Raw genomic sequence first — 6,753 nt, forward strand, 5'->3', positions numbered from 1 at the left:
AAGAACTTTTGCATATGGGGGTATTGTGATCTTCTCAGGCAGTAGGGGCTAAATTGTCTCGGGGGTTGGTGAGGAAGGGGTGGCAAAAACAACATAAACGGGGAAATGAGTTGTACCCACCACAGGGAGAAGAAGGAAGTTGAACAATTTAAAGTCTTTCAAGATAAATTAATCACCATGGCATGAATGCTAAAGACTGAACAGGTTATATTTTTAGTTAATATATGTGACCAATGGGAAAACATGCTGATGAAATTAACAGACTAGTAGTTTCTTTTCTGTGGTCATGGTTTTTGAATAATTACTTTCACTGTGCCTCCAAAATAAGTCCTGATCTGGGGATGCTGTTTAAACTGTTCCTTTGTCAGTGTATCACGAAGTTGCTGGAGAATGTATGCCCTCACTTTCCATCCCCTTTTATCCAGTTAGCTGCTTCCCTTCCCATTTAAGACTTCCTCAGAGAAGCCCACACTGTCTATCTCTGTACCACCCCCTCTCCAGCCCAACTAGGCCAGATTCTCCCTTTGTATCTTCTCACAGGTCCCTAAACATTTTTTTACATTGTTTTAGTTATATTTAAATATTTATTGGGGAGGTATTTAGATGGCGGAATAGAAAGTCATAGAATTCTCCTGTCCACACAAGTACATCAAGAATACGTCTACAGGGCTTCCCTGGTGGCGCAGTGGTTGAGAGTCTACCTGCCGATGCAGGGGACACGGGTTCGTGCCCCGGTCTGGGAGGATCCCACATGTCGTGGAGCGGCTGGGCCCGAGAGCCATGGCCGTTGAGCCTGCGCGTCCGGAGCCTGTGCTCCGCAACGGGAGAGGCCACAACAGTGAGAGGCCCACGTACCGCAAAAAAAAAAAAAAAAGAATACATCTACAAATGGAACAATTCTCATAAATATTTATTTTGTGATTTTTTAATCTCTATCTTCATTAACTATCAGAATGAGAATGTTTGTCATTTTTGTCACAACTGTCCCCATTTCTTGGTTCAATCTTTGACACATATGGACCTAAAGTTTTCCATGTACAGGCATACCTTGTTTTATTGTGCTTTGCTTTACTGCGCTTTGTAGATACTGCATTTTCTTTTCTTCTCTTTTTAACAAATGGAAGGTTTGTGGCAACCCTGCCTTGAGCAAGTCTGTCAGCACAGTTTTTCCAACAGCAGTTGCTCACTTCATGATTCTGTGTCACATTTTGGTAATTCTTGCAATATTTCAAACTTTTTCATTATCATTATATCTGTTATGGTGATCTTTGATCAGAGATATTTGATGTTACTTTATAATTGTTTTGGGCACCACTAACCGTGCCCATATAAGATTGTGAACTTAATGGATAAATGTTGTGTGTGTTCTGACTGTTCCACCCACTAGCCATTTCCCCATCTCTGTCTCTCCTTGGGCCTATCTATTACATGAGACACAACAGCATTAAAATTAGGCCAATAAATAACCCTACAGTGGCTTCTAAGTGTTCAAGTGAAGGGCAGAGTCTCACGTCTCTCACTTTAAATCAAAAGCCAGAAATGATTCAGCTTAGTGAGGAGGACGTGTTGAAAGCTGAGATAGGCCAAAAGCTAGACCTCTTGCCCCAGTCAGCCAAGATGTGAATATAAAAGAAAAGTTCTGAAGGAAATTAAAAATACTACTACAGTGAACACACAAATGATAAGAAAGCAAAACAGCCTTATTGCTGACCTGGAGAAAGTTTTAATTGTCTAGATAGAAAATCAAACCAGCCACAACATTCCCCTGAGCCAAAGCCTAATCCAGAGCGAGGCCCTAATTCTTCTCAATTCTATGAAGGTGGAGAGAGGTAGGGAAGTTCAGGAAGAAAAGTTTGGAGTTTGGTCCATGAGGTTGAAGGAAAGAAGCCATCTCTATAACATAAAAGTGCAAGGTGAAGCAGCAATTACTGATGTAGAAATTGCAGCAAGTTATCCAGAAGACCTAGGTAAAATCATTAATGAAGGTGGCTGCATGAAACAAGAGATTTCAGTGTAGATTAAACAGCCTTCTATTGGAAAAAGACGCCATCTAGGATTTTCATAGCTGGAGAGAAGTCTATGCCTGTCTTCAAAGTTTCAAAGGACAGGCTGAGGGCTTCCCTGGTGGCGCAGTGGTTGAGAGTCCGCCTGCCAATGCAGGGGACGCGGGTTCGTGCCCCGGTCTGGAAAGATCCCACATGCTGCGGAGCCTGTGCGTCTGGAGCCTGTGTTCCGCAACGGGAGAGGCCACGGAAAAAAAAAAAAAAAGGACAGGCTGACTCTTATTAGGGGCTAGTGCTGCTGGTGACTTGAAATTGAAGCCAGTGTTCATTTACCATTCTGAAAATACTAGGGCCCTTAAGAATTATGATAAATCCACTCTTCCTGTGCTCTATAAATGGAAAAACAAAGACTGGATGACAGCACATCTGTTTACAGCATAGTTTACTGAATATTTTAAGCCCACTGTTGAGAACTTGTGCTCAGGAAAAAAAAAAAAAATTCCTGTCAAATATGACTGCTCACTGACAATCCACCTGGTCACCCAAGAGCTCTGATGAAGATATACAACAAAATTAATATTGTTTTCATGCCTGTTAACACACCATCCATGGATTAAAGAGTAATTTCGAGTTTCAAATCTTCTTATTTAAGAAATACATTTCATTAGGCTATAGCTGCCATGGAAGGTGATTCCTCTGATGGATCTGGGACAAGTCAATTGAAAACCTTCTTGAAAGGATTCGTCAGTCTAGATGCCATTAAGAACATTTGTGATTCCTGGGAAGAGGTCAAAATACCAACATTCACAGGAGTTTTGAAGAAATTAATTCCAACCCTCATGGATGACTTTTAGGGGTTAAAGTTTTCAGTGGAAGAAGTAACTGCAGATGTGGTAGAAATAGCAAGAGAGCTAGAATTAGAAGTGGAGTCTGAAGATGTGAGTGAACTGTTTCAATCTCATGATAAAACTTAAACAGGTGAAAAGTTGCTTCTAATGGATGAGCAAAGAAAGTGGTTTCTTGAGATGGAATTCTACTCCTGGTAAGATGCTATGAAAATGATTGAAATGACAACAAAGGATTTAGAATATTACATAAACTTAGTTGATAAAGCAGCGGCAGGGTTTGAGAGGATTAAGTCTAATTTTGAAAGAAATTCTGTTGTGGGTAAGATGCTATCAAACAGTTTTGCAATATGCAACAGTATTGCATATTGATTTTATGAAATCATTCATAAAAGGAAGAGTCAATTGTTGTAACAAATTTCATCATTGCCTTATTTTAAGAATTTACCATGGCCACCCCAGCCTTCAGGAACCACCACCCTCATCAGTCAGCAGCCCTCAACATTGAGGCAAGACCCTCCACCAGCAAAACGATTACGACTCACCGAAGGCTCAGATGATGATAAGCATTTTTATTAATAAGGTATTTCTCACATTGTGTTTTTTTTTTTTTTGCGGTACATGGGCCTCTCACTGTTGTGGCCTCTCCCGTTGCGGAGCACAGGCTCTGGACGCGCAGGCTCAGCGGCCATGGCTCACGGGGCCTAGCTGCTCCACGGCATGTGGGATCTTCCCAGACCGGGGCATGAACCCCTGTCCCCTGCATCGGCAGGCGGACTCTCAACCACTGCGCCACTAGGGAAGCCCCTTAATGGTCTTTTATATTAATGCTCTGAACTCATTTTTCCCCTCCTATAACAAAACCAAAGTATTATTCTATGACCTAGGATTGACTTCTTGTAAATGTACATTTTACTGATAAGTTATAAATGGTTTATGATGATTTTAAATTAAAACCAGAAGTTAAATTTGGAAATTGGAAGAGATAAATAATTCAACTCTCAAAAATGTAGTGTCTTAAAACTGCCATATCATATATCAAATCAAAAACTTTCCAGGGACTCTCTCTGGCTGTGATCAGACCTATTCTTAGCAGGGCCAGTGTCTACTCTCGTCGTTGGAATCTATGAGTTTTGCTTTGGTAATTTTATAGTCACTGGGGTTGTTTACATTGAAACATCCACTCTGACTCTCACATTAATAATTGTTAATGATATAATAGTTAAAAGTGGGAACTCAAGTCCCTGGGCATTTGGGGATATTTCAATAGACTCAAACAGTCCAAAGCATAGGTAATTATGTATCGGGGCTGTTTATAATGATCACAGGGGACAAATAATTACCTCTAAAGTACTGGGAATAAGATGAAGTGTAGGAATAAATAATGTGCTAATGACTGGATGAATAAGGCGTTGGTGAGGAGGGGTGAGCTCCTCGAATATACAGTATTGGTGCCTCTGTCCCTTTCAGAGACATGGTGGCATGGGAGAAACTACGTAACTGACCTTCCTTAATCTCAGTTGCCATATCTATCAAATGGGGTTACTAAAGTTTATTTTGTAGGGTGAGTATTAAAAGATGCAATGTAGTACATGACTGATGCTCTATAAGTAGGTGCTTAATAAATGATCTATATTATTTAAGAGGTGGTGTAATGGAATGATTTGGCGTCCTTGCTTTACTACTTACAGCTTTGTGATAAGATCATTAATTTCTTAAGGCTTTTCCTGTCATCTTTAAAATAGGAAAAATAACACCCAAATTGCAGAACTATTTGAGGAGTAAAATGAGTTAACATCTGTAACATTCTTAGCATATTAGCTGGCATGTGGTTAGCTCTAAATAATGGCAGCTTTAACTGTCATTGTTAACATAATAACCATAACAGTGAATAGTGATATACATCATTCTTGATATGCCTGAGTTTTTTTAATCTCTAGAATTAAATTTCCCTAGAGCAAAAGTGCTCTTTGCATCAGGTGACAATACTATAAAGAAAAATCTAGCCATTACCACTATGCAGTAAACAAGGAGCAATGACTTTGGAAACTGGAAAGACTGCCCAGTGGGAATTTGGCCTTTGTGTTTTATAGAAAGTAGGGATAATAAGCATTGTTGTCTTCAAATATATATTTTATACTTTCTTGTTTTCAGTGTGCTTTGAGGCAAAGAGATGCCAGACTGTAAGTCCTAAAGACCTAACAATATTTTTTTTTTTTAAGAAAGGTCTTGCTATTTCAGTCATTTCTGTCACATATTCATTGTTTTCAGGAAGTGGCTTTAGTTTTCATTTAATTTATATACAAACTGGATTAGGTGTGTGCTATGCCCATCATGACCCCAGAAGCGGTAGGTGGTAGCTAATTACCATCCTAATGTTTAGTGACCAGTTTTCCAAAATATAAAACAGGACCTACTAGAGAATATAAGAAGCATTAACAAATTAGCTAACTAGTCCGAAACACTGCTATGCATACAAGCAAATACTTTCAACATTACCTTTGGCTACTTGAGTCTTCAAGGTAAACATTACATTAAGAGAAACACTCTTGGGGCTTCCCTGGTGGCACAGTGGTTGAGAGTCCGCCTGACGATGCAGGGGACGCAGGTTCGTGCCCTGGTCTGGGAAGATCCCACAGGCCGCGGAGCGGCTAGGCCCTGTGAGTCATGGCCGCTGAGCCTGCGTGTCCGGAGCCTGTGCTCCGCAACTGGAGAGGCCACAACAGTGAGAAGAGAAACACTCTTTTGCATTCAAGTCTTTACACTGTTACACTCATTTGTATCCATTTAGTAGTCTGATTCATGCTAATATAACTATAAGGAGAATTCTTATCTATGCATATTTTTATTTTCATTGCTAGAGCTCTCCAAATGGAAAAGTAAGATAACCAATCAATAGGTAATATTCTTAATTTTAGAGTTGTTACTCTGTATGATCTAAAGTATACACGTACAATCTGTCCACATTAAACACCAAAAAAGAAAAAAAAATGTTGGGAGTGGAGTGGGGCAATGACAAAAATTTTTACTTTTTCAGACTTTCAGTGTCAATTATGATCCTGAACTCTGAGTGGCCAACGAACTGTATTCCCTCCCAGGGAGAGAGAGTTTCCTTTCTAAACTATGAACTCTTTCTGGGATCTAGGTCACTGTTTAACACCATATACCTTTGGTAGTGGGACAAGTTGGTGTTCTTTAAAGACTGTACAAGGCAAAGAATTTCTGGCAGACTGCTCCAGTATTACAATTACGGCTAATGTGGGGATGACAGGCATGTAAATGGGCTTCAAGGAGAGGTTTTGTTTTCATTTCCCTACGTTAGATTGTTAGGGGTAAAAAATGTTCAGATATCAGCAACTTCACATGCCTAATAGTTTGTGAACCAATAGTGTGTTAGGTTTTGCTTTACTCCTGGGAGGATCTCTGAATGAAATAGGAGGATCTCTGAATGAAAATGTAACATGCTGAGAATACACTTAGGAAGGTTATTTTCTTAGTTGATAGAACGTTTAATCACTGTGTTTACTGGTCTTTTATTCCAATTGTGAGGATCTTGAACATAGAAACTGACTTATCTTTTGGGTCTTGTCTCAGCTCAAATTTAACTTCTACAGAGAAGGATTCTCAGACTCTCCACCTCCATCTCTATTTTGTCTCAGAATAATGCTCATCACAGTTTTAAAATTCTGTAGAATATTATTTGAGTGCAGTTGCAGTAACCTTTACAAACTGCTCCTTTCTTCCCTCAGGCTACTGGACAGAATCCATAATTTTACAGACTCCTCAGTCCTAGGTCGACTCTTAGACGTTTGTGATGCAAAATCTGAGAGAAAGTGGGGGAATTTGCTGGAGGTTAAAGCAATCTGCACAGTAAGGAAGTGAGAGAGAGTGAAGGGAGTGAGGAT

At 39.8% G+C, this 6,753-nt stretch overlaps 1 pseudogene; it reads left to right on the forward strand.

Annotated features, from left to right (window-relative positions):
- Positions 1-1,428: 1,428 nt before the first annotated feature.
- LOC137222984 (tigger transposable element-derived protein 1-like) lies at positions 1,429-3,427 on the forward strand (annotated as a pseudogene).
- The last annotated feature ends 3,326 nt before the right edge of the window (positions 3,428-6,753 follow it).

Source organism: Pseudorca crassidens, chromosome 4 (genome assembly GCF_039906515.1).
Source record: "Pseudorca crassidens isolate mPseCra1 chromosome 4, mPseCra1.hap1, whole genome shotgun sequence".
In the NCBI taxonomy this organism is placed as follows: domain Eukaryota; kingdom Metazoa; phylum Chordata; class Mammalia; order Artiodactyla; family Delphinidae; genus Pseudorca; species Pseudorca crassidens.